The sequence below is a fragment of the Theropithecus gelada genome, chromosome 14, assembly GCF_003255815.1.
Source record: "Theropithecus gelada isolate Dixy chromosome 14, Tgel_1.0, whole genome shotgun sequence".
In the NCBI taxonomy this organism is placed as follows: Eukaryota; Metazoa; Chordata; class Mammalia; order Primates; family Cercopithecidae; genus Theropithecus; species Theropithecus gelada.
The window spans coordinates 62568132-62591502 of record NC_037682.1 but is presented as its reverse complement, the minus strand read 5'-3'; the positions used below and the strand labels follow the sequence as shown (position 1 = coordinate 62591502).

General features: G+C 38.5%; 1 protein-coding gene and 1 pseudogene across 1 annotated transcript in view; both read left to right on the top strand.

The window, feature by feature from the left end:
• The window catches only part of MMP26 (matrix metallopeptidase 26), a 294924-nt gene that overhangs the window by 120699 nt on the left and 150854 nt on the right, over positions 1 to 23371 (top strand). The gene's annotated exons all lie outside the window — the stretch shown is intronic.
• Positions 6558 to 7633, top strand: LOC112605913 (annotated as a pseudogene).

Sequence of the window (23371 nt, the reverse complement as noted above, 5' to 3'; positions counted from 1 at the left end):
GGTGTTATCGTGGAAATACAGGCTGGCTCAACATACAAATATTATACAATCTATTAACAGACCAGAAATGAAAAATCACAGTTTATCTCCATATACTGAGAAGCAAGCACTTTACCATGCTTAGCATCCATTAATGGAAAAAACTCTCAGCAAATTAGCAATGCAAGGAGGAACTTCCATCCCACTATAAAGGGCATATACAAAAGGTCTTCTAGCTGACATCATACTTGATGAAAGAGCAGATGCTTTTTCTCTAATATCAGGGAAACAAAACAAGGCTATTAGCCTCTTACCACTCTTATACAATGTTGTACTGGAAGTTCAGTCAGTGACACTAATATAAAAATGATTTTTTGAAAAAAATAGCCAAGCTGGTAGTTTTATAGTACTTGAGTTCTAGAACTTCCACAAAGTGACAATAATCGGGAGAATATGATTTTTGGAAAAGAGACACATAGATCGGTGAAACCAAATACATAATCTAGAAATAGCCCCAGAAATATGGTCAGTTGATTTTTGACAAAGGAAAAAAGGAAATTATGGAGAAAGCACAGCTTGTTCAACAAATTGTGCTGAAACAATTGAATATTTTAAAGAAAGTTAACCTATATTTCACACTTTATACAAAAGTCAACTAGAAAATGATGATAAACCTAAATACAAATCCTAACACTCTAAAACCTCTAGAAGACAACACAAGAGAAAATCTTTGATGACTCTTTATGCAAATGTTTTAAAATTAGTCTCCAACAGCACACCCCTAAAGGCTTAAAAAAGATAAATTGGATATCATCATCTTTTTAAAAAAAAGTTTAAAGATAGACACTTTGAAGAGAATGAAAAAGCAAGACACAGACTAAGGGAGATGTTTGCAAAATAGATACACAAAAAATGTGTTTTATATAGAAAATATGATAAATTAAAAACCTTATAAACTCAACAATAAGAAAAATGGTACATCCATGCAATGCAACACTTCAGCAATAACATAAATAAATCTCAGATTATCGTGTTAAGTTAAAGAATTCAAGTTCAAAAGATGACATACAGTGTAATTCCAGGTATATGATGTTCTGTGGTGAGCAGGTTATGCAAACCTACTATGAAATGCTGGGAAACTGAGAGGCTGAAAAAGAGGGTGACTCTGTCAAAAAAAAAAAAAAAAAAGAAGCTGACAAATCTATGTCCTCAGAAAGAAAGATTTAATAGGGACTTTAGAACAGATGCCATATCTTGAGATGGTTGATTCCTGGACTGTTACTCTTCAGACCCAGGATTTACATAACATATGAAAAGAGTACACATCCTTCAGAAGATATTTGCCTAGGGGCAGGATATATGGTAAGAATGTAAAATTAGAAATCTTAGAGGCATTCCCAGAATGGGGTTTAATCAGAAGTCGACATGGAAGATTAGCATCCAAGATGGAGTTGTTTTAGCCTACACATATGACATTCAGGATAAGCCAAAAATATAGAGTAAGATAATGGATCTGGGGTTGCCTGGGTCTGTTGGTGACTATCCACCACCCTAATCCAGATACCAAGTGTTCCATCAACCCAAAACATTCCCTCACGCTACCCCTTCATAACTTCTACTCAATCTAAGAAGAGGGAATTTACTTAAATGCTGGAAAGGTAAGGATCGGGGGAACATACTTCAGTAAGTAGATAAGAGAGGGGCCCCGAGATTAGATCCAATCATCACAAAACTTTTGAATGAGTGAAGGCTTTTCTATGGAATGTGATGGGATAAAGACTGAGTTGGGGGATTTCAAATATGTGGTGAATATTAGACATTGCTTTTGATAGGAATGAGGTAAGTATCCAACCAAGGAAAATCAAATTAATTAGCTACAGACAGATTCCCTTAACTTTTCTGGGCCATAAAATCTAACATATTGCACAGTCAGTATCTTCTAGCCATTTTCAGTTTTCAAGATGTTTTATAAAAAGATGTAATAACATTTGTTCAGTTTTATACTTGCGCTAGCAACGTATGATAGAAAGCTAAGATTAAAAAAATCAGATTCCATGTGATATAAAATGACCCACCTCGATAAGTAATAAAACATTGGCTGAGCAGCTAGAGTAAAATCAGAGTGATTCTATTCCTTAGATCCCCTATGGGTCGATACAGAAGAAAAACATGAATAAGGGCATAACTGGGTTGCAAGGTGAAACGTTTATTATTAACAGTGGAATATAGAGGTTAAGACATTGCAAGTAGAGCAGTTCCACGTTAATTAGTTCAAACAGTATTGAAAGACTGATTATGTGATGTAGATATAGATTTTGTGTAATGGAACTCAATATTTTGAGAGACTATCATGTTAGAGAAGTGATTTGCATTAATATTAAATTACTCTGGGACTATTGTGTAGATGAATGATAAATGAATAACAGAGCTTGGAATATAAGCCTCATTCTATTTGAGCATTTCTTCCTTACCTAGCCATGGTGCCCTTCAAGTTCCAGGAAGTCCAGAACATACCTAGTGCACTGAGAAGCCACTGCTGTTATTTCTATTGTAAGCAATTTCTACAGTTTAATTCTTAGAATTACATCTAGAATCTGGGTCATTTTCCAATGTCCTCTTTTCTTTGCTGAACAATGAGGATGAGAATAACATATCCACTTCATAGGAGGATTACTTGTGTTTATGAGGATTTATGTGTATTATAATGATTAAAGTATAAAATGAATGTGATAAATATTGTGACTGCTAAAGTGTAGAATTAATATAGAATGTTGTTATTGCTATTATTATTGCTGCTGTTATTATTTTTCATAGGGCAGGTAGGGAAAGTAGCATCTGAAAGTAATATAATATTGTGGAATATTCGTTGTCTCTTGATTGATTGTGACATTGATTGATGCTTCCCTGAAAGACTTCTTACTTTACTTTTGCACAGGGCATGACTTATGACTAAGTTGATATTGAAGGCTGAAAAATGCAGATAAAATAGCAGAAATATTCATTTATTAGGAAGCCATTTCAACTATACAGTCATTTTTGGATGAGAAAATCATGGAGTAACTTTTCCTTGAACTCTTTTTTTGTTAGTTTTCCTATGTTTTGAGAAAAATAAAAATAACTATCATTTATTCAGGGCATTGAAATAGTGAAATGGTTAAGATGTCCCTGAGAAACTGTGATTGTGCAGTAACCAGCTCCTGGAACTTCCCACACCCCGCCCCCCCACACACACTCACACACTCACACACACATATACATTTCTCAAATGTCCTCAATACTATCTTCTTTCCCAGATATGACACTCTAAAGGGCGATTTGAGCCCTAGAGAAACCTTCTTAGCCTTGGAAGGCTCTGGGGAATAACCCTGTTTGTGGATCTGTGAAACTCTCTAGGGCACACTAACGGGAGGAATGCTGGAGCAACTCAGGACATAAAAGCCCTCATGGGGTAGTGACAGTGGTTTTGCCAGGCAAACCTCAGGCTGCTTAAGAATCATCTTCTAGCTGAAGCTTCTCTCAGCAACAAAGTGAGTTGGAGAGTAAAACCAGAAGATAAGGTTGGTCTGTTGACAGAACATGTTCTGACATCATTCCTGAAATCTCTAACTGGCTCCCAAGTACTCCTTTCCGTTTCTCCTTATCTTCCTTGTTCTTCATTCCCCTATCCAAGCACTCAAGTTCTGTGCCTTGTCTTTTTTCTCATTCACATCTGCTTTAAGGGAAAGATATGAAGTCACAACTTATTTATCCTAATGGTGTAAAGATAACCCTTTTCTAAGAGGTAGATAGAAATCAGATCCTCTATAGTAAATGCATTGCCTTTGAAGGTAGGAAGCTTTCTGTGACTGGAACGGATGTAGGCAGAAGGTAAATGTCAGCTATAGAATACGGCGTGCATACTTCTAGACTGGTTAGGTATTGGGTCTTTTAAAAAAATCCTTTTATCTAGAACTTGAAATAATTGGCGTGTAGGAATGTTCCCCCTAAAGGAAGAAATTTGTGGCTCTACTCTCAGGTGAAAGATGGTTACAATTAATCTTTACATCAGGAGGGTTTTTATTTCTGTTTCTTAAGGTCCACCCTGCCCATCTTACATAGTAGTAAAATGAAGGGTAAAATTATTCTTTTAAGACCAGTCTCAACCTTGTACTATTATTCACAATGTCCTAGAATGCCTGGAAACCTGAAAGTTTTTCTAACACTTATAGCAAGTGAAAGGGTTATTTTTGGTTCTTTGTTTGCTGCTACTCACATAATAAAGAGATTTTATAATTTGTTTAATTTTCCACCTGCTCCTTCAATCTAGTGTCTATAATGGGTCCACATAAGTTGTGGGAGCCTAGAGAGCAAATACAGAACACTTACACAGCCCGTTTTCCCAGAAATGTGGCAGTATATATAGTAGAGTGTCAAGCCAGGAAAAATTGTCAAAGGCAGAACTTAGGGTCCAAGAGCCTTATCTTCATAAGATAGATTTGAATTCTACCTGTTTTCTAGATCCTGGGCAATACAGGTAAATAATAAAGTCTGAGGACTCATGCAAGACCAAAAGATGCAATTTTTTGTTTTCTCTAATGGAGCACCCAAGCTCCCATAACAGTTGTAATTCTCCTCAAAAAGGCTATGCAGTTCCCTTCACCCCTGCCCATTTTTTTTTATCTTCTTTTTTTTCTACCAACATGTTGTTGACTAAGGGCAAGTTATTTTCTTTATCTAGGTTTTAGGTTTTCTTAAAATGTGAAATAGTTCAATTTTTACCTCTGCCATTCTTTGAATTTTTGTTTTTATCCTTTAGTTTCTTTTCTCTCCTTCCTTCCTCCCACCTTATTTTCTTCTTTTCCCATTTTCTCACTTCTCAGAATTTTCCCTCATTCCTCCTCTTTATTACAATTATTTGACAAAATTAGTAAGAGCTTTCTTTCTCAAAAAATCACTAAGACATAAGAAAACCAAAACAACAGTTATTTGAGTGGATAAAAATGTTTATTGGCAATCTCATAGGCCACATACTTGAACTAACTCAGCTGTCTTTTATAAAAGAAATGGAAGTAAATTGCTATGTTATATAAATAGATAAAATAATCTGGCTAAGCTTGGAGGAAACTTGATAAGAAATCTTTCAAAGGGTATTTTTGGAGATGTTAAAAACAGTTATAATATGCTTTTTAGTTTATCATGAGAATGGGTCAATCAGAAATGTACAATAGCCTGGAGGTGGGATGCTTAATAGTTGTAAAGCAGAGAGTAAATTATTTCAAAAATGCAAGGGATACAGAATTAAATGTGATTATTTGTGATAGAGGAGAATCTCTTAGTTTTTACCTCTGCTGCAGAAAATCTGGTCAAAAGATTCAAACAAAAATAGAAAAAAAAGAATTCAATATTAATACTGAGTATACATGAACAACAAAACCTTTAGTTCAAAATAATCATAATAAAAGAACACATTTTATTTCTAGGGCTTTTAAATTTTAATTCTCACACTGATCCTATGAAGTAGATATTATTATTGCCCACTCATTATATATGTAGGGGCTTTACTGAGGATCAGGGGGAGCTGGGATCCGAATACAGGATGTGTGGATCTAGAGTCCATGCTCTTAACACTACATTGCCTCTTAGTCAACCTGATTCCAATCAATCAATAAAGATAACTGATGAGAGTCTTAAGGTTAATGGGTTTTCAATGGGAGTATATTCTACCATTGTCAACCATGTCCAAAGTCAAATGACCCCATCAAAGGGTCTTTGGTAGTTAGTATAGGTACTGGTCCTGGCAATATGAACGTGCCTTCCAGATCTCCATGGAGGCCTCCATAATCCAGAAAATCAGGGTGTAACATGATCACTGTGCCTTAGCAACGAGAGATTGCCAGATAATCCTGATCCTGAAAAAGTCTTCCATTGAGTCCTGGGTATCTTACTTTCTCTTGTACAGAATGGGTTAGTCTATCCAACAATTGCTGTTGTTGCTTTACCAAGTGAAATATGCTTCCTCATATATTAAGATTTCACTAATTTAGAAATGGCAAACATTTTTAATTTTAAATGAGTAAAGTGTCTGTAGTTCTTGGGTTGAGAATGATTCTGAGGCTCTGGGGAAACAAAGGAGGAGAATGCATAGAGAAGCTAGGTGCGTGCAAGGGGTATTTCCACCCCTGCCCTCGGCACAAGATATATTGCCTTCGTAAAAGCCCTGGATATAAGAAGTGTGATGAATGGGAGTGGCATTTTTTGTAGATAATCAAACTATTCATATTTCATCTTGACTCAGTTATATTCATAGTGGCTAAATTATTATGTCCTCAGCTTCTGACTCAATAGCTTATAAGACATTGATTAGAAACAAGGAAAAAAGTAGCAGGAGAGGCAGAATATATTTTACTACATGGGTTGGTGCTACAGTGTCTGCTTGAAGCTGAATATGACTTACTTAATCTTGGGTGAGTCATTTTCCCTTAGGTCAGTAGAACCTTACTCAACAGGATGCACCTTGGAGTAATGATTTTAGGGATTCTGTCGCCTCTTAAATTTTGCCTCCCCTACCCCCTGAAATACACAGTTATGTGGGGAAAAAAATGGCTCCACTCTCAAGGAATTCAGAGTCTAATGTATCATTTATCTTTGTCACTGTATTTTTGGAAGCCATTCATCAGGATCCCATGAGTTCCTTTCCCATGACTATCTCACATGGGCACCATGCAGATAATAACTACTCCCACTTCCAACACCTTTACTTTGTCTTCACTGGAATTCCAGGGCTTGAGCAAAAGTATTACCAGATGACATTTCCGCTGGGTGCTGTATATGTTATTGCCCTCTTTGGCAATAGCATCATAATCTCTACCATCACGTCTGAATCATCTCTACATATCCTATGTACCACTTTCTGTGCATGCTGGCTTTGGCAGACATGGGGCTTGCCATCTGTACTTTGCCCTCTATGCTAGGCGTATTCTTGTTTAACTACAAGTCCATTGCCTTTGATGCCTGTGTTGTTCAGATGTACTTCATCCACACCTTCTCAGCCATTGAGTCTGGCATTCTGGTGGCAATGGCCTTTGATCAGGTTGCGGCAATCTAGACCCCTCTCAGGTACAGCACCATTCTAACCAATGGTGTGGTCTGCAAAACAGGGTTAGTCATTTTGTCAAGGGCAGTCTGTGTTGTCTTCCCTGTGCCTTTCCTCATCAAGAGGCTCCCCTTCTACCACTCCAACATCCTCTCCCACTCCTTCTGCCTCCACCAAGACGTTATGCACCTTGCCTGTGCCAGCACCCGCGTCAACGGTCTCTATGGCCTCATCGCTGTCATCTTCACCAAGGGTTCTGACTCCCTCTCCATCCTCCTCTCCTATGTGTTTATACTTCAAACAGTAATGGCTATTGCCTCAAGGGAGGGTTGACTGAAGGCACTCAACACCTGTGTTTCACACATCTGTGCTGTACTCATCTTCTATGTGCCACTCATTGGGGTGTCTGTCATTCATCGCTTTGGAAAGCACCTGTCACCCCTGACTCATGCCCTCATGGCAAATGCATACCTTGTTGTACCCCCTGTGCTAAACCACATAGTCTATACTGTGAAAACCAAAGAAATACAAAGGAAGATCTTCCAGATGTTTGTTGAAACCAAGATTACAGCAGAAGGTTAGAGTCTGCCTGTTTGAGAGAAGCAGCTATTCTTAAAGCTCAATTATAATTATGAAAAATAAAGATTCATTTATTTATTTACATTTTCTGTGTGACTTTAATTGGGCAAAGAAAGATCTCTCTGCTCATAGAGAATACTTTTTTTCCTGTGCCAAATTGTCCATTGTCTAATATAGAAAGGGTGGTATCTACAAGAACTATTCATTGTACTGTTCTGTAACTCTACATTTAAGACAGCATATAACAGCTAAAGGCAGAGATTATTACAAATTCCATTTTTAAATAAAACTTTTGAATAGACATAGGCCATAAGTTTTATGTGTTTTAAATTCAACTTCCTTAAGTTAATTTAATTTAATATTCTAGATCAAGAATTAGCAGTGGCTTCCATGGGCTTAGTAGGAAAGAAACAAACTGTACTCATGAAATAATAAGAAAACACCAGGGAAGAATATATTATTAAATAAAATATGAATGAGAAAGATGATCCAGTTGTAGAATTAAGAATATAAATGTATACAAGTGAGCAGGGCCACGAACCATGTTGTATAACATAAGATCAAAAGACTAAGGGTAAGGTTTAGCTCTTCCATGCAACAGCTATGTGAATACTGAGTATTCTCTTTATATTTCTTAGCTGCAGTTTCTTTATTTTGAAAGTGAAAGTAATATTACTTAGCATCTAGAATTTTCATGAAATTAATCATAAATTTAATAGAACTATGCAACTATGGGTATTCAAGAACATTGAATAATAGAGAATAAGACAACTTCTGTTTATAGACTATCCACTAAATAAAAGACACAGTGCTAGATCCTTTTACATGTTCTCTCATCTGATAATTATGGCGTCCTATGAGATAGAGTGTTATGCACTGATTCCAGATGAAGATATCAAGATACAAAATAGTTAATTTGCTTGTTGGCCAAGTCTCAGCTGAACAGATGTCTTCTGTACCTTAGAAAAGAGGTTAAATGGGTTAGGCAAACAGATGGTGAAGACACTCAGAGTAGGGGCTTAAAGAATCATGATTAGTTTTGTTTGAAGGCAAAATAAGTATAAGAGTTGGAAATAACAGAGATGCACATATACATTGAGCTATGTGTATTTGTTTATGTGGTCAAAATGACTTTCTCAAAGTACTTGTACTTTGAATGTTGAAACCTAACACACTAGATTCTTTGAGACTTCAGTGTCACTATTTATTACTCTAACCAGTGACTACTTTAGATGTTTGGAAGATTAGTTCAGAAAGATTTTCTGGGCAAGAAAAGAGTATTTCCATTTAAACGCTGCTTTCATGTACATGAAGACTTATTGAACTTCTTTAGATAGGTGCTTAGATAGATTCATAAAAATAAATTCTATTATCCTTTTCTTAATTGCACAAAAACAAAAGTGCATTTCAGACATTTAAAAATAATATAACTATCAAATATTATTTATATTTTCTTGACTTTGTGGAGAAACTTGAGCTCTGCCATGTCTGGAGGGACTTAAGTGTTTGCCAACACTGTCACAGCCCTGAATCTGGAGCAGAGCTATTCCTCATGTTGTTAAGAGACTCGGCCTAGCGCTACCTTCTCCAACGTGGGGAAAGAGGTCCTAGAATCAGTGTTAAGTGACCAATATTCTCAAGGCATAAACAAGACTCCTTGAGGATTTTTAGGTCTTGGGTGTTTTCACCTATTTAGGATGCTTGAAAGTTAGGCAATGACGTATTCTAAATCACAATCTATGTTTTACAAATAAATTCTTCACAGCTGCTATCTTTGGTGCTTTAAGAACATAAAGACTGGCCTCAGAAACAAGTATAATGGTGAAGAAGATTGTGTTTATTTCTTTATCCCCTTTCTGTCTTCTTCACTTTCCCCTTTAAAGGTGAAGGTGGTAGCTGCAGCAATCACAGCATCAACAGTACAAGTGATAGCTACAATACCATCTATGAACCTCAGTAACTGATGTATGATATACTGTATTATCTCATTACTCCTAGAATTCACTCTATGTGTAAATATACTGAAAGCAAAAGCTTAGATGTCTTATATCTCTGGGTTTAAGTCCGGGCTGTGCTACTCACTATCTGTGTAATCCGGGATGAGATTTCTAATGTATTTAATACTGACTGTTCTAGCATACAATCTCTGGATGAGAATATTACTTATTTCATAGAGTTACAGCGATTAAGGAACTTCATGTATGTAAGACGTTACCCGGAGCCTGAAACAATGTAAACATTCAACAAATGTTGGTTTGTATTATATTTATTATTATTCTTAATTTTTAAAAATACATGGAGGCACAAAGGGTTTATGTAACTCTATCAAGCTCAGATAGAAAGTAAGTGGGCACAGTCAAAATCTGAAGCCACATTATTCTAGCTGCAAAGTACATGCTGATTCTCACTGTCTCTCTTTTCTGTCTTCTCTCTTGTACATTCAATGTTGTCTTTCTGTTTCCATAAGGAAATAATTGTATAGTATATTTTAAATGAGGAAGAATAATAGTCATATCAATGGCAAGATTTCAGTTCCAGAACAAAATGTCAAGGAGAGAATCTAAAGAAGGGACTGATTTAGTAGTGTGCTATTGAAAGTGAGGTCTATGAACCAGTGCTGGTTTGGCAACTGTCTGTTACCTATCTGTGCTGAGGTAAGTTCCAAAATGGAAAGTGTTTGAAGATGTTTATAGCAATTCAACTTCTCAGTAGTACTGAAGCACATAATTTTATATACAAAGTCAGAACAATAAAATTATATTGATCCAAGGTGAACTGGAAAAATCAAAAACCAAAATCAAAATGGATTTACCATGGATATTTTGAGAAGCACTGATTTAAAATGATGCATCCTATTTTTTCATGGTTAATTTTAACAATATCTATTCTATATATTAAGCTAGGCACAGTGCTACATAATAATGATGATGAAACTCATAAAGTCAAGAACTGCAGAAAAGGTACAGTCTAATGGTGGAAAGAGGCAAGCGAATAGCTGGAATGCTTTCTGGATGCCTATAAGATAACCTAGAGAGTGAGAAATGCCATCTGTTTTCCCAGGTAAGAATGGCCAAAAGTTAGCATGAGTTTGATAGTTTGTTGATACGTGTACTTAATCCTTTTAGAGCTGTGAATATATCCTTAAATCAATACCTTCAAGGCTAAATTCATTGAGCCACGATGTAATCCCAATTTCTCTATATCAGCTTCAGGAATCTAGAGTATGACTTTTTTTATTTTCTTTTTTATTAAACTTAAAGTTCTAGGGTACATGTGCACAATGTGCAGGTTTGTTACATATGTATACATGTGCCACGTTGGTGTGCTGCACCCATTAACTCATCATTTACATTAGGTATATCTCCTAATGCTATCCCTCCCCCCCCCACAACAGACCCCAGTGTGTGATGTTCCCCTTCCTGTGTCCAAGTGTTCTCATTGTTCAATTCCCACCTATGAGTGAGAACATGCGGTATTTGGTTTTCTATTCTTGTGATAGTTTGCTGAGAATGACTGTTTCCAGCTGCATCCATGTCCCTACTAAGGACATGAACTCATCCTTTTTTATGGCTGCATAGTATTCCATGGTGTATTTGTGCCCCGTTTTCTTTTTTTTTTTTTTTTTTTTTTTTTTTTGAGACAGAGTCTTGCTCTGTCACCCAGGCTGGAGTGGTGCAGTGGCGGGATCTCGGCTCACTGCAAGCTCCGCCTCCCGGGTTCACGCCATTCTCCTGCCTCAGCCTCCCGAGTAGCTGGGACTACAGGCGCCCACAACCGCGCCCGGCTAATTTTTTGTATTTTTAGTAGAGACGGGGTTTCACCGTGGTCTCGATCTCCTGACCTTGTGATCCGCCCGCCTCGGCCTCCCAAAGTGCTGGGATTACAGGCGTGAGCCACGGCGCCCGGCCATGTGCCACGTTTTCTTAATCCAGTCTGTCATTGATGGACATTTGAGTTGGTTCCAAGTCTTTGCTATTGTGAATAGTGCCGCAGTAAACATATGTGTGCATGTGTCTTTATAGCAGAATGATTTATAATCCTTTGTGTATAGACCCAGTAATGGGATGGTTGGGTCAAATGGTATTTCTGGTTCTAGATCCTTGAGGAATCACCACACTGTCTTCCACAATGGTTGAACTAGTTTACAGTCCCACCAACACTGTAAAATTGTTCCTATTTCTCTACATCCTCTCCAGCACCTGTTGTTTCCTGACTTTTTAATGATTGCCATTCTAACTGGTGTGAGATGGTATCTCATTGTGGTTTTGATTTGCATTTCTCTGATGGTGAGTAATGATGAGCATTTTTTCATGTGTCTGTTACCTGCATAAATGTCTTCTTTTGAGAAGTGTCTGTTTACATCCTTTGCCCACTTTTTGACGGGGTTGTTTGATTTTTTCTTATAAATTTGTTTGAGTTCTTTGTAGGTTCTGGATATTAGCCCTTTGTCAGATGAGTAGATTGCAAACATTTTCTCCCATTCTGTAGGCTGCCTGTTCACTCTGATGGTAGTTTCTTTTGCTGTACAGAAGCTCTTTAGTTTAATTAGATCCCATTTGTCAAGTTTGGCTTTTGTTGATATTGCTTTCGGTGTTTTAGAAATGAAATCCTTGCCATACCTATGTCCTGAGTGTTATTGCCTAGGTTTCCTTTTAGGGTTTTTATGGTTTTAGGTCTAACATTTAAGTCTCTAATCCATCTTGAATTAATTTTTGTGTAAGGTGTAAAGAAGTGATCCAGTTTCAGCTTTCTACATATGGCTAGCCAGTTTTCCCAGCACCATTTACTAGATAGGGAATCCTTTCCCCGTTTCTTGTTTTTGTCAGGTTTGTCAGATAAGATGGTTGTGGATGTCTGGTATTATTTCTGAGGGCTCTATTCTGTTCCATTGGTCTATATCTGTTTGGTACCGGTACCATGCTGTTTTGGTTACTGTAGGCTTGTAGCATAGTTTGAAGTCAGGTGGTATGATGCCTACAGCTTTGTTCTTTTGGCTTAGGACTGTCTTGGCACTGCAGGCTCTTTTTTGGTTTCATATGAACTTTAAAGTAGTCTTTTCTAATTCTGTGAAGAAAGTCATTGGTAGCTTAATGGGGATGGCATTTAATCTATAAATTACCTTGGGCAGTATGGCCATTTTTACGATGTTGATTCTTCCTACCCATGGGCATGGAATGTTCTTCCATTTGTTTGTGTCCTCTTTTATTTTGTTGAGCAGTGGTTTGTAGTTCTCCTTGAAGAGGTCCTTCACATCCCTTGTAAGTTGGAATCCTAGGTATTTTATTCTCTTTGAAGCAATTGTGAATGGGAGTTCACTCATGATTTGGCTCTCGGTTTGTCTATTATTAGGGTATAACAATGCTAGTGTCTTTTGTACATTGGTTTTGTAACCTGAGACTTTGCTGAAGTTGCTTATCAGCTTAAGGAGATTTTGGGCTGAGATGTTGGGGTTTTCTAAATATACAATCATGTCATCTGCAAACAGGGACAATTTGACTTTCTCTTTTCCTAATTGAATACCCTTTATTTCTTTCTCATGCCTGATTGCCCTGGCCAGAACGTCTAACACTATGTTGAATAGGAGTGGTGAGAGAGGGCACCCTGTCTTGTGCCAGTTTTCAAAGGGAATGTTTCTGGTTTTTGCCCATTCAGTATGATATTGGCTGTGGGTTTGTCATAAATAGCTCTTATTATTTTGAGATATGTCCCATCAATATCTAGTTTATTGAGGGTGTTTAGCATGAAGGGCTGTTGAATTTTGTCGAAGGCCTTTTCTGCATCTATTGAGATAATCATGTGATTTTTGTCTTTGGTTCTGTTAATGTGATGGATTACGTTTATTGACTTGAATATATGTTTAACCAGCCTTGCATCCCAGGGATGAAGCCCACTTGATCATGGTGGATAAGATTTTTGATGTGCTACTGGATTCGGTTTGCTAGTATTTTATTGAGGATTTTTGCATCGATGTTCATCAGGGCTATTGGTCTAAAATTCTCTTTTTTGTTGTGTCTCTGTCAGGCTTTGGTATCAGGATGATGTTGGCCTCATAAAATGAGTTAGGGAGGATTCTCTCTTTTTTTATTGATTGGAATAATTTCAGAAGGAATGGTACCAGCTCCTCCTGGTACCTCTGGTAGAATTTGGCTGTGAATCCGTCTGGTCCTGGACTTTTTTTGATTGGTAGGCTATTAATATTGCCTCAATTTCAGAGCCTGTTATTGGTCTATTCGGGGATTCCACTTCTTCCTGGTTTAGTCTTGGGAGAGTGTATGTGTCAAGGAATTTATCCATTTCCTCTAGGTTTTCTAGTTTATTTGTGTAGAGGTGTTTATAGTATTCTGTGATGGTAGTTTGTATTTCTGTGGGGTCGGTAGTGATATCCCCTTTAGCATTTTTTATTGCGTCTATTTCATTCTTCTCTCTTTTCTTCTTTATTAGTCTTGCTAGTGGTCTATCAATTTTGTTGATCTTTTCAAAAAACCAGCTACTGGATTCATTGGTTTTTTGAAGGGTTTTTTGTGTCTCTATCTCCTTCAGTTCTGCTCTGATCTTAGTTATTTCTTGCCTTCTGCTAGCTTTTGAATGTGTTTGCTTTTGCTTCTCTAGTTCTTTTAATTGTGATGTTAGGGTGTCAATTTTAGATCTTTCCTGCTTTCTCTTGTGGGCATTTAGTGCTATCAGTTTCCCTCTACACACTGCTTTAAATGTGTCCCAGAGATTCTGGTATGTTGTATCTTTGTTCTCATTGGTTTCTAAAAACATCTTTATTTCTGCCTTCATTTTGTTATGTACCCAGTAGTCATTCAGGAGCAGGTTGTTCTGTTTCCATGTAGTTGAGTGGTTTTGATTGAGTTTCTTGATCCTTAGTTTGATTGCACTGTGGTCTGAGAGACAGTTTGTTATAGTTCCTGTTCTTTCACATTTGCTGAGGAGTGCTTTACTTCCAACTATGTGGTCAATTTTGGAATAAGTGTGATGTGGTGCTGAGAGGAACGTATATTCTGTCGATTTGGGGTGGAAAGTTCTGTAGATGTCTATTAGGTCTGCTTGGTGCAGAGTTGAGTTCAACTCCTGGATATCCTTGTTAACTTTTTGTCTCATTGATCTGTCTAATGTTGACAGTGGGATGTTACAGTCTCCCATGGTTATTGTGTGGAGTCTAAGTCTCTTTGTAAGTTTCTAAAGACTTGCTTTATGAATCTGGGTGCTCATGTATTGGGTGCATATATATTTAAGATATTTAGCTCTTCTTGTTGAATTGATCCCTTTACCATTATGTAAATGGGACCATTTTTGATGGTTTAAAGTCTGTTTTATCAGAGACTTGGATTGCAACCCCTGCTTTTTTTGTTTTCCATCTGCTTGGTAGATCTTCCTTCGTCCCTTTATTTTGAGCCTATGTGTGTCTCTGCACGTGAGATGGGTCTCCTGGCTACAGCAAATTGATGGGTCTTGACTCTTCATCCAATTTGCCAGCCTGTGTCTTTTAATTGGAGCATTTAGCCCATTTACATTTAAGGTTGATATTGTTATGTGTGAACTTGATCCTGTCATTATGATGTTAGCTGGTTATTTTGCTTGTTAGTTGAAACAGTTTCTTCCTAGCATTGATGGTCTTTACATTTTGGCATGGTTTTGCAGTGACTGGTACTGGTTTTTCCATTTGATGTTTAGTTCTTCCTTCAAGAGTTCTTGTAGGGCAGTCCTGGTGGTGACAAACTCTTTCAACATTTGCTTGCCTGTAAAGGATTTTATTTCTCCTTCACTTATGAAGCTTAGTTTGGCAGGATATGAAATTCTGGGTTTAAAATTCTTTTCTTTAAGAATGTTGAATATTGGGCCCCACTCTCTTCTGGCTTGGAGAGTTTCTGCCAAGAGATCCGCTGTTAGCTTCCTTTTGTGGGTAACCCCACCTTTCTCTCTGGCTGCCCGTAAGATTTTTTCCTTCATTTCCACTTTGGTGAATCTGACAATTATATGTCTTGGAGTTGCTCTTCTTGAGGAGTATCTTTGTGGCGTTCTCTGTTCTTCCTGAATTTGAATGTTGGCCTGCCTTGCTAGGTTGGGGGAGTTCTCCTGGATAATATCCTGCAGAGTGTTTTCCAACTTGGTTCCATTCTCCCTGTCACTTTCAGGTACACCAATCAGACATAGATTTGGTCTTTTCACATAGTTCTATATTTCTTGGAGGCTTTGTTCATTTCTTTTTACTCTCTTTTCTCTAAACTTCTCTTCTTGCTTCATTTCATTCATTTGATCTTCAATCACTGATACCCTTTCTTCCAGTTGATCAAGTTGGTTACTGAAGCTTGCGCATTTGTCACATAGTTCTCGTGTTATAGTTTTCATCTCTATCAGTTTGTTTATGGACTTCTCTACATTGGTTATTCTAGTTAGCCATTCGTCAAATCTTTTTTCAAGGTTTTTAGTTTCTTTGCACTGGGTTTGTAGTTCCTCCTTTAGCTTGGAGAAGTTTGATTGTCTGAAGTCTTCTTCTCTCAACTCGTCAAAGTCATTCTCTGTCCAGCTTTGTTCCATTGCTGGCAAGGAGCTGCATTCCTTTGGAGGGAGAGAGGTACTCTGATTTTTAGAATTTCCAGCTTTTCTGTACTGCTTTTTCCCCTCTTTGTGGTTTTATCTACCTTCAGTCTTTGATGTTAGTGACATACAGACGGGGTTTTGGTGTGTTTTGGTGTGGATGTCCTTTATGTTTGTTAGTTTTCCTTCTAACAGTCAGGACCCCTAGCTGCAGCTCTGTTGGAGTTTGCTTGAGATCCACTGCAGACCCTGTTTGCCTGAGTATCAGCAGCAGAAGCTGCAGAAGAGTGAACATTGCTGAACAGCAAATGTTGCTCTCTGATTGTTCCTCTTGAAGCTTCCTCTTAGAGGTGTGCCCAGCCGTGTGAAGTGTGACATATCAGTGTGCCCCTAGTGAGGGATGTCTCCCAGTTAGGCTACTTGGGGGTCAGGGACCCACTTGAGCAGACAATTTGTCCGGTCTCAGATCTCAAACTCCATGCTGGGAAAACCACTATTCTCTTCAAAGCTGTCAGACATGGACATTTACATCTGCAGAGGTTTCTGTTGTCTTTTATTTGGCTATGTCCTGTCCCCAGAGGTGGAGTCTACAGAGGCAGGCAGGCCTCCTTGAGCTTCGGTGGGCTCCACCCAGTTGGAGCTTCCCGGCCACTTTGTTTACCTACTTAAGCCTCAGTAATGGCAGGCACCCCTCCCCCAGCCTCGCTGCTGCCCTGCTGTTAGATCTCAGACTGCTGTGCTAGCAATGAGGGAGGCTTTGTGGGCATGGGACCCTCTGAGCCAGGCGCGGGATATAATCTCCTGCTGTGCCATTTACTAAGACCCTTGGTAAAATGCAGTATTAGAGTGGGAGTGATCCGATTTTCCAGGTGTTGTGTGTCACAGTTTCCCTTGGCTAGGAAAGGGAATTCCCTTCCCCCTTGCACTTCCTGGGTGAGGCGATGCCTGCCCTGCTTTGGCTCTCAATGGGCTGCACCCACTGTCCTGCCCCCACTGTCCAACACACCCCAGTGAGATGAACCCGATACTTCAGTTGGAAATGCAGAAATCACCCATCTGCTGTGTCACTCACACTGGGAGCTGGAGGCTGGAGCTGTTCCTATTCAGTCATCTTGGCACAGATCAAGTGTCTTACTATATTGCCCAGGATGGTCTCCTGGGCTCCAATGCCTTGGCCTTCCAAAGTGTTGGGATTACAGGCATGAGCCACCACATCTGGCATAGACTGTGACTCTTTTATACAATATTCCATAACCAGAGTTTTGGTCCTTGCAGTGGTGAAAAACATCAAGAAGTAGCTTCCACATTAACTGAAGTCTTTCAGACTGGCTTCTACCTTAGCTCCCTGATGCTCACTTTTCACTTTAAAAATCAGGGCCTGTGGTAGATAGAATAACAGCCTTTCAGAGATTCATGACTTAATTTGGAAACTGTGAATATGTTATGTTACATGACAAAATGGAATTAGTTTGTTAGGACTACCATAATAGAGTATTACAAGCAGTGTATTTAACAACCAGAATTTTTTGTGTCACAGTTCTAGAGGCTAGAAGCCCACTGTCAAGGTATCTGCACATTTGGCTCCTATTGTCAGCTGTGATAGAGAATCTGTTTTACACCTCTCACTTACCTTCTGGTGGTTTGCTGGAAACCTTGGCTTATAGATGCATCATCTTGATCTCTGCCTTGTCCACATGACATCCACATGTGTGTGTATATCTGTGATCAAATTTCCCCTTTATACAAGAACTTGGATTCTTGTATAAAGAATGTTGGATTAGGATCTCACTATACTCCAGTATGACCTCTTTTTAATTTAACTAATTATATCTGCAGTGACCCTAAGTAAGGTCATACTCTGAGGAACTGAGGCTTAGGGCATCAACATATAAATTTGGAGGGGTTGGGGAAGAGGATAACTGTCTAATCAGGACATGTAAATTTTACTTTTGTTTGCTGGCAATGACTAAGACCTTCACTACAATGTTGACATCAACAAGATTCTCTTTGAAATTAGTGAAAGGCAGAGCATAGACCTAGATATTTCCCCTCTAACCAGATTTGGTTTCCCTACATAAATGTGGTAACTCAGCCTAGATGGTGGAGAAAATGATGATGAGGGCACCATACTTAGGCAAGTAAGAAGAAATGAGGCAAGCAAAAATCATCTCATTTTACACATGCACAGATCAAAACTGAGGAGGCTTAATCTTCTATATCAGACCTGGGAATTCTACTTCCTGATGAGACACAGAAGCAACAAAATATCCTTCCTTTAGCTTAGGGGACAAGTACACTCATCCAGGGAGGTCAGTATATTATTGTGTCCCTCCTCAATAAAGAAAGATAAATGCAAACATATTGTGAGGTATTTTGAAAACCCACATGAGGTTGGTTACCATGAACTTGCAGCAGTAACAACCTGATATTTTGTGTTATTATTTCTAGCAGTTGCTCAGTGGTACAGGGATACCAAAGTATAACATTTTGTATGGTAGTTGTGATAGAAAAATAGATATCAAGGTTATTTATATTAGTATGACTGGAATGATGGACTATAAGTACTAATTTTATATGAAGGATTTTAAGAGAAAAGAAGATTGAAGGATATATATCTATATATACACACACACATACATACATGTTATATTTAATTCTTTGTACATAATACCTATATTATATAAGTCTATGTAATATAATAAACTTAATGTTGTATATCATATGTAAATTGATATACATATGTAAGTAATGGATTATGTGGAATAACATGGGATGAATAAAAGAACTAGAAAAATGGATGCTGTTGTTAAATGAAAAGATGCTCAAAAAGTATCTCTAAGCTTTGGCAAGGTCCATGCCATGTCCATACATGATTGACTAATGTATTTTGCAGATGGAGGTCAAAAAAAGTGAGGATATAAGAACTCCGAGGCTGCGGCCCAGGTTTCTACATATATTTATTGAAGTGTTCCAGAATTCTCATGTTAACATCCTCAACAACCTATTCTTTCATTGAAACGTCTTTTCTAAATATCCTTCTTGTCCTGCTCTTGTAACCCTACAATTACAGACTGAAGAGACTTTAAGTTTATTGTAACCAACCTTTACTGGGACTCTCAATACTTCTCAGAATTCCTTGTACATCCCAATGGAGACTGGGCTTCAGCACAGGGCTGTGAGTCAGATTCCTAGTCCCCAAAGCATCTTGCAGAGGTACCAGCTTTGGAAAGACTCAAATGATGAGGGGCTTCTAGAAGGGCCAATCAGGAAGATTGACCTTTCTACTACACACTCTTTTTTAGCCTGCCTTTCCCTACTGAACTTGAAAAGCAGTGTGCTTGAACTGAGAAGTACTTTCCAAAGAGCCTGAATGTCATGTCTGCTTGGAGTCACTGTTCCATTTGAAAGAGGGGAAGGGTCAGATGAGGAAATGCAGGTCTTACTCAAGAGGTCACATTCTGTTTTGGGGGAAAAGTCACTCTAAAAGAAATGAGGAAGAAAGAAAGAAAGTAAAAGGACCTGAACTTGGTTCTGCTTTCATTATACTGAGGATTTCATAAATAGAAGTCAAAAACAACTACAGAAAAATAATTTGCAACCAGAGATAAACCAAAAATTTCTATGACCAATGCCATCCAGATCTCTAAAATAATAAAATCTTGACTATTCCCTGTAACCTGGACTCTCTAGCAAGAACAATTGTATTCCAGATTTTGTAGGCTGATATATGAAAATGTATCATTAACTTTGTGACTATGATGATCACAATCCTACCACAAAAACATTAATGTAAAGCTGATAACCTTGGTAGTTTTTGTATATTTTTCTCTCTTTAGATGTATGTTGGGTTTTGTATTTTGTGAGCTGCATATTCTGAAGTCTGACTGCTTTGCCCCTTTTTCAAATAAGGGTTTTAAATACTCCTTTATCAAATTTTTAGACATCTAATCAATCATGAGATTTAAATGAAATCAGAAAGTGTTGACAAAAATTAAATATTTTAATACCAACAGGACCCTATTTGGTGATTGAGACAGAGAAAGCTCTATATAAGCTTCAACTGTTCAGACTGAGCAAAGAGAGCCTTCCAGCCTCACAAATTTTCAGAACTGACTGTGGCATGATCTCCATTGGAATTGCCGTTGCCTGTTTGTATAATGACCCACTCAGATTTGAGGGGCCTTGGAACAATTGCTACCTCAGTAAACCCTGATGCACCAAGAAATGCTGCACATCCTTATGAACCCCACATTCATTAACTAGGCATACTAATATGTATACACATGATGTTCAACCTCACACATCAGGTATGTAGCTGGGCATGTGCCTTCACAAAACCTGCACACTTAGTGACCTTGAATGCACAGTATGATGGTAGCACACTAATTATGCATATTGATAGCAAATGACTATTCATACTTTTGTACACAGACATGCTTATTCATACACATGCTCACACTCACATGCAAATCCAGTCCCTGATGCACATACCTGTCAGACACACACAATTTACATGATATATCAGCACACTTTCATATTGCACAAAATATCCCTTCAATTGTAAATATACATACTTGCACTAAAAATACATGCATATATAGACAAACTCACACTCATGTAGTATTAAAATTTCTTGCACATTTCTGAGCATTCAAATATCCTGCCTTTTCATTTGTGCATGCAGAGGAGAGAGGAAATGTAAGGGTTAACACTTCTAGCTTTAGTCTTCATTCTCAGAGGAGGCTGGTGTAAATATGAGGCAGCAGGCTCAGGGGGAGTGGTAGATCTGATGCTTGGGGGAAGTGAAAGGACAGACCTAGTTCTTTGAATAGGTCCTGATCTGAGGTCTCTGACATAGGCTGAATCCAAGAAACTTTTTAGAACTGCTTATGAGCATGCTGTACTTGGTCAAAGATACAGTAGAACTCAGGGCAAGTGGATCCCTGTGCCTCAGCCACCTCTTCACTTCCCAGAAAGCAGTATGACTTATGGAACACTAAGAAGCAGGAAGGCGAGAAACTGTGCAGAATGGCCTGACTCACTGGGAGCTTCAGGTCTAGAGATCAATGGCCATTGAGCTTCATTCTGAGAATGGGAGAAGACTCGGTGCTCCCACTGTGTCCTCCAGGGTAAGCCTAGAAAGGTAGGAATACTGCCTCCACACAAAAATACTCCAAGAAGGAGGTTGGTTTTGAGCGTTACCCTGATCCAGTATTACTGGTTTTAGTTTCAGATACCTCAGTGAGAAAACAGAGTTCGAATTTCCCTGAAGCTATTTCTAAGCAGATCTCAATTTATTTTATCCTTTATCCCTTCTCTGACTTGAGCAACACCCTGACAGATGCCTGTATTTAGTTCCACATAATGGGTGCAGTAATTGAAGTCCAACAGAGACTGTGAGTACTTTTTTGGGACTCGAACTCATTATCACAGGTAAAAGTTGAACTCTGTGAGAGAAGATGGTTCTTAGAACCAATTTCTTAAACAAAAGGTACACAAAGATTTACAAGTTGATTTTATTTTAGAAAACAGCAAGCTTGAATCTGAAGTCCAAAGTGTGATCAGTGGGGCTACAATATTTGAAAAGGACAAGGCATTTCAGCTCTCAGTATGCATTAGGCTCATAAGATTTCTAGCCTGTCAAAAATAATAATAATAATAATAGCACTGTAGGGGAGGAAGGAGAGTTGGGCAAGAAGGGAAATTATATTGTTCATCTTTTCCTACCTTTTAGAGAATGTACATTTCAATTTCTCAAAGCAGCAGTAGGCTCATTACCTGTGCTTCCCATATTTAAAAACCCCACACACTAGACAAAAATGGCCAAGGATTGGTTAGCTCTCTGTCCACTCCACATGACTTGTAGCATTAACTCTATTAAGTCTGCAAGTCTATGAGAAAAGAAAGACAAGGGAACTTTTAACAGTGAAGGCATTAGATTCCATGGGTCAGCAGAGAAAAGTGGAGAAAGAAAAGGGAGGTGCTTGGCAAGGGTCCCCATCTCCCAATTTGGTCTTGAGTCACAGGGCACTTCTGCTCGTCCATTGTCCACCAAGAAAAGAAAATTTGAGAGCAGAAATTCAGAGTCAGCAGAATGAAATGAGGAAGGCTGAGAGGCATCACTTCCTGGGGCTCTATGAAAAGGCCATTAAGGAGACTGGGGAAAGAGTAAAGCAGAAGACAGTAACTGGTTTTTGCAAGGGCTGTAGTTTGCAAGTAGTTGAAAGACTCACCAGCCTCTAAAGCGGGCATAGAACAGGAGAATTCTCCATTTAGTCTCATGAGCAGAAGCTAATAAAGACATCATCCCAGAGAAAGCAGCACACACCCAGAGATGCCAGGAGGCCAAATTGGAGACTGTGCTAGAGGCTCCAGTCCAGTGAAGTAGCAGGGGTCCTGGGTGCAAATTCAGATCTGCCTCTAATTCAGCATGCAGTTGGGAATGCCTTCTTCATGTCTCTTTGTCATGATAGGGCAGCAATCTCTGCTTTCCCCAACTCGGGTGTGTGCCCCAATTAATCATTTTCTAGCACAGGTGGCATGAGTACCACTAAGAGCACTGGCTGTGCAGTTGTGCATCCAGACACTAACTCATTGTGTGGCCTTGGGCAAATTATGTCACTGAAGCCTATTTTTCTCATTGTAAAGTGAAGATACAGAGGTTTTGTGTATGTTAGATACAATAAAACTTAAAAGCCTGCAGTGCTGTATCTTGAAACATAGTCATTCCTTGTACAATGACTCAGAGATAATTGTACACTTTGATAAATTGCACCTTTAACCAGCACCTCTTACATTGCCTGGTGCAACAATGAGAATGGTCTGAGTGTGTTTCTCCAAGTGCCCTGAGCCTGCGGAAGTGTGTTCTCACAAGTAGACGGTGACACACAGGAGGAAAAGGGCAGGTGGAAGGAAATTCCCTGGCTCAAACAGAACATATAAAGAAGTTTGGGAAGACCAGACCAGACAGAAGGGATAGAACAGAGTGCCTGGACCATATATAATATGTGGCTTTCAATTTTCACCATAGTTTACATAGAAGTATTTGCCTTGAGCAAACCTACAGCTATTATCTTAATAGGATGGTCAAGCTTCAGGTTTAGAGCAAAACTTAGGAAGTCAGAGTCCCATTTATCTCATGCTGTTATAAATCTTGGGAAAATTAGAAAGAAGCAAGCCCTCTTTGGCATTATGAGGCCC